A 10,744-nucleotide genomic window follows, 5' to 3' on the forward strand; every position below is an offset into this window, starting at 1 on the left:
CGAAGCACTGCCTGACCCCCGCACCAGCCCAGGGTATTGCCATCCCTGTGTCGGGGCCGCCTCAGGTCACGCACTCTGCTCCCCTTCCCCAGCGCAGCCGTTTCCTCGTTTCTTTTTCTGGTGTCCCTTGAGCAATAGGGACAATAGGGCGTTTGGCAGCTCCGGTGGGATCCGGATGTCCCCAGGCGGCTCAGCTCACCTCGTGCTCTGCAAGGACCTCCGGCAGATGTGCACCCAGCATCGCCTGCTGCTGCTGCCACCCTCTGCTCCAGCCATGCAAAACCCTCCACTTGCAAGGTGCCCTTCCTGGGGCAGAGCTGTTCCTCGAGAGGTCTACGTTTGCCCCTGTATGACACCGTCCTCTTTATCACCGGTCGCTGGGCTTCTCCGTGAGGCAGGAGAAACACAACTGCCTCCAAATGACTACCATCTCCCACCACAGAAAAGGAGAGATATCCTGATTCTTATGTTAAAAGCCAGGTGGATTTTAAGGCACTGTTAGGCTCTTCCAGAATCTGGCTCAATCCTTCCCTGGTTGGGAATGGGCAGCATTCAACGCACCACTAAATCCACTGCCTGAGGCGTCTCAGTTTTGGCTGCCACTGAGTTTCCCCCTGCGTCACAGGCCTGGACACCCTCTGCCTGGGGATGTTTGTTCACCCTGCCAGGAGAAGGTCACACCAGGATTTCTCTGCAGCAGCTGCTGGCAGGGGAAAAGAGAGAGGGAATTTCTACCCACCTCCTGGGCGAGGAGAAATTGTTTCTCTTCCCTGGAAAGAGGGAATTGCCTGCACAGCTTCACAGCGAAGCTCCAGCTGACTCGGCACAGCAGCCACAGCACAGAGAGAGCCTGGCTGCTGCGAGGCGGTCCTGAGCTCGGGACGCACATCTTGATCTAACCAGGAGGAACATTGAGACTCTGCCTTTGGCTGCAAAATGAACGGGGAGCATTCACAGGCCGCCGCCTCTATCCGGCACAGCCTTGAGGCCAGGAGGGAATACACATCCTGAGAGGTGCAACAGTGTCATGGGAAGAGTCAGTGTGGTCTCTTGGGATATTTGACTTAAATCCAGACAGCCACAACTCTAGAGCTGGGCTTCTTCCTCCACTAAAAATAAATGAGAAAGGCCAAGAAGTCAGCAGATTTAAAGTCAAATCACGACAGGCCACAGCAGTAGCTAGACTCCCACCACGTGAGCTGACGTCCAGGTGCATGGCAGCCACCCTGCTTACTGCCTGTTTTGGTCCCACTCACACTCCCTCCCACAGTCCCCTGAAGCAGCCAGAGATGGACAGGGGATGTGGCAACCTGCCACGACAGGAGAGGCAGGGGATGCCTGAGCCTTGCAGGGACTTCAGAGGATGTGAGGGCATTCCCCCCTCAAGTCACCCCTCTTGCTTCGGGGGTCCTTGTGAAGGAAGCGAGGCCACCGTGCACTCAGCAGGACTGGAAACAAGCCCACCTTGTACAGAGCAGGTGAGTTGATTCCTGCCAGCAAGGAACCCCCTAGCCCTCATCCTACAGCCTGCATCTTAGAGGCCTTGCTGCTCTCCTTGCAGCACTGCCCACAAAGGGGAACGTTTCTCCGTCCGCTTCTTTCGACCTGGGGACTTGTGGGTTGCACCTGCTGATGAAAATGGTCACCACCATCGATGCGGCTGAGTGGTCTCTGCTCCCCGCCAGGGACGGAGCCAGGGGGACTGGGGATGTACAGGATGCTCCCTGCTGGTACTTGCCCTGACTGCACAGGACCTCCTTGGCCAAGAGGACAGTGCAGGCTGTTGATGGAGATCATCTGCTCTCGGCAGGCACTTCAGGCATTTCCTCCCCACTCTGCCCATTGTTCGTAAGACAAATAGCTCTCCCTGGCCAGGGAACGGGCTTACTTACAGAGCCAGTGAGCTCATTCACCGTGGGGAGAGGAGCCTGAAAGCACAGGGACTGTTTTTTCTGCAGATCACAGGGAGCTGACAGCCTGCGTTATGTCAAAAGTAGCAGCCGGAGAGGAGTTCTCACTGCTGTTATGTAGTTGCTTTTCTGCCGCAGCAGCACGTGGCAGAGCCTGTGACTTCCTCGATGAGGCTATCATTTGGCATCTGTTCCCGACACCTGTCCCGTGCTGGGCACCTCTTCTCTGGTCAGCCACAGCAGGCGGAGATCAGGCATCTCCCAGCCCACCCATCAGCCCCTTGCTGGTACCTGGATGGTCTATCGCAGCTCAGGGTCTGCTGGTCCTTGCTGATCTTCCTTTGGTGTCCACACACACACACAAATAAATCACACCCCAGCAAGCAGAGCAATAACTTTCTTGCTAAAATTAAGGGGGCTGCAGGTATGTCACTAAAGGCAAAAATAAGCTCAATGTGAAGCACTGTGGGGTATGCCCTGGCGCTTGGGTGTGCATGGGAAGTCCCGACCACAAACATACAAAGCTGTGTACCGCATGCTGAAGCTCGCATGGGCACCAGCCTGGTTCCCCGCCAGTCCTCCTGAGCACTGCATCACTGTGCCATGGCCCGGGGTGAAACACAGACTGGGAACACTCTCCACGAGACAGCAAATGAAAGCAAAAGCTAGACATTGTTCACCCTCACAAGCTCTTGCAAGTCTGAAAACAGACCTGCTCCAGTCTCCTAAGTTGCTGGGAAAGTATTTTCCCTTCAAAATGACTTTATATGGAGAAGGGGAAACCTTCAGTAAGCAGCATCTACTCATTCTAGCTGGCACAGCCTCAGCTGCTCCCTCCCAGGTCAGTGCTCTGCGAGAGGCAGCAGCAGACGGGAAGTGCAAGCAGCTTCTGGCCTTCCCCATTCCCAAAGCTGCCTGCTGCTTTCTGGCAGACTTACAAGCCTCCTTCTTTACCTTTTTCTGAAGGCATTTCTCCCCTTCCTTTAACCTGGCCTTGAAGAGACTAAGGAGGTACAGAAGGAAGCTCTGAGACATCCAGACCAAAGGAGATGCCAGATGCTAAGCCTGTGCAGATACTCCCCCTCAGACTTCAGGAGCCCAGTGACCCTGAAAAGGCTGCAAACGCGAACACAGCTTTGCCCCAAGCCCTGGAGACTTGGGACTGAGTCAGCGTGAGGCAGGGCCCTGGGCCACCATCTATCTGCCATGGATCTCCTCCTGCTTCCCGCCCCACCGGGCTCAGCGTGGAGCAGACCAATAAGAGCTGGAAATCCCACCCCTGCTGTTTTACCACGGTTCGGGAACGCTGCCTTCAGAGACCTTGTGCATGACCTTTATATGGCTACTTATCGGTCATCCGTGGGGTTTACATATGGGTGGGAGGGAGAAGCGGGTGGCCCTTTCTCCCTTACCTAGCAGGCAGGATGGGTCTGCGCTGGCTCGAGTGTTGTGCCCAGAGAAAAGGCTGTGCCTCTGCACGCCTCGTGCCCAGCTCAGCGCTCTGCCGCATCCAGCAGCATCCTCAACGCAAGCTGAATCTCAAAGCTGGGGCAACGGGGAGGCCAGTGTGGCTGAGGCTGCTCTGAAGCTCAGCTGCAAGCTTATAACCACGCTTGCCCCTGGAAACAGCCAAATGGGGAAAGGGCAAGCCCTCTGAGTGGAGATGACACTGTCCTTGTGAGCGGACTGCAACAAGCCAACCTCTCTCCTGCCTTTTCCCCCCGTCCTGCCCTTTTTTTCCCACCTACCCTTCCTTTTGCCAGTCTCTGAAATATGCTGTCCCCAGGGTCAAACAGGCAGTAGCTTCCTGCAAACATGCTTGCTGCTTCCCAGCCATATCTGGATGCGTATTTGGGTTTTTTTTGTCCCCGACCTCCCAGACAAGCTCTATAAAGAAACTTCTCTCCCTCCTCCCCTCTTCTCTTTGTGTGACCTTGGCTCAGTTTTACTAAGAAAACTGTCATGGCACAAGGACGACCACAAGCTAAAGCCTGGAAAGAATGTGAAAAGCTTGCGGTGGGACACACGGAAACAAAGCATGGCAGCATTTATGCATGGAAAAGCAAGCAGGGCTTTCAAAAGTCCGACCTGATTAGACTTGTTATGTGGTAATCTCCTATTTAGTATGAACCTCAATCAACCTCAGCCCAACAAAGGATTAAATGCATTTTTTTAAACACAGCATGCCTTTCCAGCAACAGAAAAAAACAAACATGGGGAGGAATTTGCTGATCTGTAGTCATTCCTTCCTAGTGATTTTGGATACGCTATGATGATTGAGAATGAAGACACAGGTGAAATGTGGGATCCTCTTGGGCAGTGGAGGTGTTTGCATAGTCCCCGGCATATTGGTGGCTCTCCAAGACTCTGAGCTGCCAAGTAATACATTAAACAGCTTCCCTAATAAGATTTTAGCATAGTAACCTTAAAAACTCAAGCTCCAATGAACCAAAACCTTTTCAAATAACTAGATGCCTTTTAAGGAGGAATTTATGGTCTATCCTACAAGAGTGGAAAACCCCAAAGTTACAGATGAATTTTAAAAATACCAGCATAAAGCTTCAGCCCTAGAAACTCTGTCTCAAAATCCCAATGCACTGTGTGCTGGGAAAGCAAGCACCACACTGAAAAATATCACATCCCCACACTACGCTCCATCTGAAAGGACCCCACGGTACAAAACAAAAGGTGTAACCCCACCACGCAGCTGCACGGCTCTGCTCTGCGACGGACTCTCTGGACACAGGACAAAAATGCTGGCAAGATCCACCTGCAAATGCAACACTTTCCTTTGTGGTGGGAGAAAGCGGGTAGCAGGCTACTGCTGCAAGACCCCCACTCCCAGCTGATGCAGAAACCCAAAGCAGCTTTCCAGGAGAATTAGAGAATTCGGTTCATTTCCATCCACAGATGACTTAGCAAAAAACTTGTCTAAATCTCTCTTTCACCAGCAAAGAAGCAAGCACTCATAAAATGTGGGTGTTAAGTCCCTTAAAATCCAGGAAAGGAAGAATGGGAGGAAAGAACTAAAGCACTCTAATCCACTTGTTAACTAAAAAAGCACAAATCCACAAGAGTTTCTTGCAAAATGTGATTGGATATGAACTATGCTCTCTGGTGTCTAAAAGAGTTGGGAGCCTTTGAATTTAAGGCAGCTGTATCAGGAGAACATGAGCCAACGTCAGTGATAACAGCAGTCTGCCATCTCCCAGAAGATTTTCCCCCAAAATCCTGTTTCTGCTCTACTCTGGCAGTGGATTAAAAAAAAAAAACAACAAACCACCCTCAAAACTAAAATATTTCTGGCAAAGCCTCAACAGCTGAATTTGTACGGAATGAGCCAACAGATGTGATTCATGTTTCTTGTTTTAAAATCGACCTGTGGGAACTCGGCACTTCTTTGCAGCGCAGATGTAGCTTTATGGGACACTGAGGCACTAGCAAAGCAAAACCACTGCTGGGGTAAAGTGGCAGGAATTTGAGGGGGTGTACTTGCCCCTGGGGCTGTCAGTCTCCACGAGAGCTTGGCAGCCACGATCCTATGACCATCAGCCCATTTTTTAAGCCCTGCGGACAGCCAAGAAACCTTGCACCCACCTTTCCTGAGCCCCAGAGCTGGCAGGTGGCACCTTAGCAAAAAAAAACCTTCTAGGAGGGATGCTGTCTGGGCTTCTGGCAAGCCAAAGTGATACCCCTCTGGGGGGACAGCTCAGCTCTGGTGACTGGGACCTCTCTGCTGGTGAAAAAGAGATTTAGGCAAGTTCAGTGATGGTTATAGTCAGCTTTAAAAGAATCTCTCTCCTGGTCCTGCTGTTCATAAGCTCTGCAACCTGTGGGATGTATCCTGCAAGGTGCTGAGCCCTCGTCACCATAGAGCAAACCCCAACCCCTGCACGTTCCTAGCGCTGGGAAAAGACTTTCATGGAGCCACGGAGAGTCAAGCCACATTCAGATCATTAGAAATAAAGCAGGCTGCTTGGCAAGCCAGCAAATCTGCCCTTCGCTCAGAGGCGCCCTGAGTTTCTACCTCCAGGAGGTCTTTGTAGGTAGGTACAAAGCAGCACCAGTTCCCTGGAGAGTGAAACGCTGTCCTCTGATGTCCACCGAGAGCCGCTTTGTGGTATGCTGCATTTGGGCAAGAACAGGCGCTTGGCTTCCACCAAGAGAGAAGAGAGCATAAAATACAGACAAAGCCCTGACTGACAATGGCAAAGCAACCTGGAGACCCCAACCCTGCTGGAACAAGTATCAGGGACTTCAAACCATAAAGCCTTTGGGCTGTAATGAGGCAACTTCAGCAGTATTTCCAGCAGTCATAACATGTACCTCGAAGCAGGTATTTGCTGGTAGCTAATGATGAGAGAGACTCGGGGGTATTTGTCCCTTCTTGCACTGGTTAGGCAACAAGTCTGTGCCTGGTATTTTTCAGCTCAGAAAGATTGTCATGCCAAAAATCCTGCTAGCTTTTTGATAGGGGTTGGTGCTTTGAGGTTGTTTTTCTGCCTGGCTTGAGCTGAGCCACGCAACCCTAATTCTTTATGCCAGCTGGCTTTGCATGGCAGTGGGTACCATGATCCTCCTGCCTCAGGTCCCAGCTGGCTGTAAACAACCTCAGTGCGTGTGCTGCAGAATCAATTTCAGCCTAAATTACTGAAGCCACCAACCCCGTAAGAGGCTCTCCTGAGCATCTGCGCGCAGCCGGGTGACGGCAGTGGCAGAGGGCAGCTCCCCGGCTGTCACGGCAGCCTCCCCTCCTGCCGAGGGGACCACCAGAGGTGGCACCCCTGACCGCCTGTACCTGCCCCACCAGTGGACTTCTGCTTTGTGTCTGGGCCTGCCCTGCCTGCAAGAGCTGGCAGCAGACCTGAGTGTAGCTGTGCACGTTCATGGGCAGAGAGCAAAGGGCCGAGCCATTTAAAGGCAATGCTGGAAAGCAGCTGGAAGACTTCAGAGCATCCATCTGCTGCACAGCCTCAGCTCCCTGGCAGGGAGTGGGGCAAACCCAGAGCCAGCTAAGAGAGCAGGTGTGAGGGCACAGCACGAGCCCAGCCAGGAGGGAGCACCACGGCATCGCTGCCTGCTCCCCTGGAGCAAACGCAGGCAGCTTTGCTGTGCCCTGCTGACCCAGCACAGGCAGCCTCAAGGAGCTGGGAATGAAGCAGGGTGCCTTTTTCTAGCCATTCCTAACGGTCCTGTCCAGGCGCAACCCACTCCAGGAAGGACTGGCTGGATCCCTGCACCTGCCAAGTGCAGGTATAGCAAGGGTTATTTCCATCCTCTCAAACTCTTCTCAACTGTGTCTTCCTTTGCCCTGCAGCAGGAAGTTTTGGCTGCAACAGAAATACCTTTTTCTGCATGGCTTCACTATTTTTGTACAAAGAACACAGGCATCAGATCCCAGAGGTCTGGGAAACAAGCAGCAGAAAGAGAATCCCAAGGACAAGGTCAAGGCGAATTATGTAGGGCTGAGAACTGGCTCCTTCCTTTTGCTATTTAACAACAAAGAAAATCCAAGTTTTTCCCAGTCAGTGGGCAGTATCTCTTAGCAAGCAAAAACTGCCAAGCACTGTGCAGAAAACCCTGCAATCAGCACCACAATGAATATAGAAAGCTCAGCTGGACATGCATTTGGTCAGCTTTGTCAAATATAATTTTAATGAACTTTTATCCCCTTGGAAATATATCTATGGTGGAAAAATATGTGTGTCTCAAGGAGTATTTTGCATGTTAAGCCTTATGTAGCTCAGTGCTTTGTTTCTAGGCGGATTTACTCATGCCCACATGGTGTTGCCTATGACAAATCAGTAGGACTGCCCCTCCCAGCAGGTATACCTCCTTCAGACCCTTTGAATAGCTGGTATATATGGGACAGAGAGGGAGACAAGGCAAGAGAGAGGGTATGAAATGCAACCCCAGTTAACCAAGGAATAGGAGCCCAAGTCTTTTAATCGCTTGTGGCTGATCCCTGTCTCAAGCATGTATTTAAAGGCAGAAGAAGAGGAGGTGGCTGCGGTAAGCCTCAATCCCACCTTGCCTGAGAGGTGAGGTTTGAGCCAACAGTGGCCAGGAATCAAGAAAGTGATAAATCAGCAGCATTTGCCCCATTTGCCTCAGTCTGTGTCCTCCTGCCCTGCCACCCTTAGCATGCCGTAGTGCTAGGGTGGGTGAGGAGGAGCATCTACTAACAAGCCATTCCCAGACGCGTTCCCTTCTTCCACTGGATGCCCCATCTCCAGCTGCCACCCTTCCTGCCAACGACAGCAAAGGCCGACGGCAGCCACAGCTCTGCACCTCCTCCTCCCGCCGAGCACCAGCTTTCAAATAGGATGTGCAAAACAAGCCCTCCCTCTCCAGCTCCACTTGGAAAAAAAAAAGAGCAATCAAACACAGTTAGGACCCACTGCTGGAAACATGTTTTTCTGGATCTCTTCTCAGACTTGTAAGGCTGCTCACTCTTGGACCCAAAGGATGTGATCCTGATAGTCCAGCACGTGCATGCAGACACCTCAGAGCCCAAGTCCCCTGTCCCCCCAAGGACTTCCTTCTGTGCAAAAGCTGTCAGACAAATGGCTGATACAGGAAGGATGCTGCCTGTTTGTAGTCTCCCTGTGCAGGATCCCACCCTAGAGAGCACCTTAAGGAGATCATGTCCTTTTGTGGTGGGAAATGGCAAAAGCCAGAACTTCCACTCTTTGACTCCCACAGCATCTAGGTTCTTTTAGAAACCCAGAAAAGTGCTGTCTCCTATCTGGAAAGATACTGAAGCAGGCTCTACCCTGCGTGTCTGATGGGATGGATGTCCTCTCCTGCCATTGTTTCAAATTCTGTGTGGAGATTACAGCTCCCCTCCCCTCCCCACCCAACAGTCCTAACTGCCAGGAGGTCCTGAGGGCTACAGAAATACTTCCAATGTCTACCATGTGTGTGGGCTGAGTCCCTGCCTCAGCTGCAAGCCACAGAGCAATGCGTATCACCAGAAGAAGGTCCACAGCACAAGGAAGGTTCACGCAGCCAAGGGAAGTCTCAGAAGAGTCAGTTGCGACACCACTGCTGAGCATCCCACATCCCTCCTGCTCCCTTCCCTGAGATGCTGGGCCAGAGCTCTCCCAGCCACAGGAGCCAAAAGAAGAGCAGCTCCCCAGAGTGACATTTTGCCAGTGGCTTGGCACCCCATGCTCCAGCAAAGTTCTTAAACAACAGGTAACAGCCTGCAAAGGTGTCTTACTGCACATCTGCACACCCCAAGGGACTTTCTCCAAGGAAGGGATCCAGTTTGCGCATGGAGTGGCTGTCCTGCACTGTGACCCTCTTCAGAGAAGCTGCCACTGTGATGACCAGAGGATGGAGAAAGTCTTCTGGGAGCTGTTTGAGGCTGGCAGGCCGGTGGCCTCCCACCATCCTGCCTAGCGGCTCGTGTTTGCATTGACCTCATCAAACTCTGTCTCCATAGTCTGGCTCAAAGCCTCACCAGGCCAAGCCAGCACCCAGTCTGGGGCGGACACAGGGAAGTGCAGCAAAGGGTTGGGGCAGTAGCTTACAATATGAGTATCGATACCTGTTTTGCCACCAACTCCCAGGTGCTTTGGGCAAGACAAGTGAGAGCCCAGCACTCTTCTCAGTACACAAATGAAGTGTGACCTCAAACATCTTTCAAACACATCTGCTCACTTGGTCTGCACTGGCAGGGCCAAGCAGCAGCATGCATTTGTAGGAATGCTGTGACCGTCTCCCAAGTCTGCTGGGCAGGAAAGGCTCCTTCCAAATGCTAGAGGGAGGCCCAGACAGAGGTGGTTGTCTCTTACCCCACATTAGCCTGAGGGCTGAAGCTCCTTATCTCTCAGAGTTAACACTGTAGCACAATGTTTCTGGCTAATATATAAGCCTGATGTTTTGGACAGGGTTTGTGAAAAGCCATGCCGGACATTTAATGGGCAACATCAAAGTGCATAACCCAGTCCTGACCCAGCCTTTCCTGCTTTCCTTGGGAGCTTCAGAAACGTTTTTTTGCAAGACATACTTGGCCTCACTTATGGGAAGAAAGAGAAGGAGGGGGTGGAGGTTGTGACCCTACACATACTGTGTTTATGAAAACACTCCTCCACCAAAACGGCATTGGCGCTGCAGTATTGTCCTTGAGACGATCAGTAAAGGGCTTGCGTGCTATGTCCCACCCCTCCCTCCCTCTCTCCCAGCAAAACCCACTCTCAGCAGCCAGGACTTCTGGTAGAGGCTCCGCAGCAGAACAATTTCTTCTTTGAGCACCAACCCTAAGCTAAAGCTTGGGAAGAATCGAGCTCCTGGTTAGAAATGCTGCAAGTGCAAACTGCTATGTGCAGCTCATGGGAAAGTCACTGCTTGTTTTCATTTTGAACCAAAGCAAGCCAGCGAATGTTGGCTCTGAATTTCTGTGGCTTTCACATCCATTTAATCGTTTCCTTTTCTCGCCGTTTGCAACCTTCCTCTGTCGAACCCTCCCCTGGACAGCTCAACCCTTTTGTCCCACATCACAGCATCCCAAATTTCAAGCCGCAGGCCAAGTATGAAAAGCAGGGCAGTGTAGTTCCAGCATGGCTGGAAGCCGAGAGAGAGTGGCTACGCTTATCCACACTTCTGGCGCTGGTCTGAAGTCTTACTCCAAGCTTAGGCAGCATCACCCGGCTGGGACTCCCGAGTCCATTTCAGGTGGTTTTGAAACCATCCTGACTTTATGAGTAAGCACCCCGGTGGGATAAAACAGCACGAGGAGCACTCGGGACCAGCGTTTTCACCAGGAAGTCGCTCAGCACGGCCGGGCACCCACGCACCCACCCACGCTCCTTCCCTCCCTCCCGCCC

Source organism: Haliaeetus leucocephalus, unplaced genomic scaffold, assembly GCF_000737465.1.
Source record: "Haliaeetus leucocephalus isolate CR32 unplaced genomic scaffold, Haliaeetus_leucocephalus-4.0 Scaffold140, whole genome shotgun sequence".
NCBI classification, from domain to species: Eukaryota; Metazoa; Chordata; class Aves; order Accipitriformes; family Accipitridae; genus Haliaeetus; species Haliaeetus leucocephalus.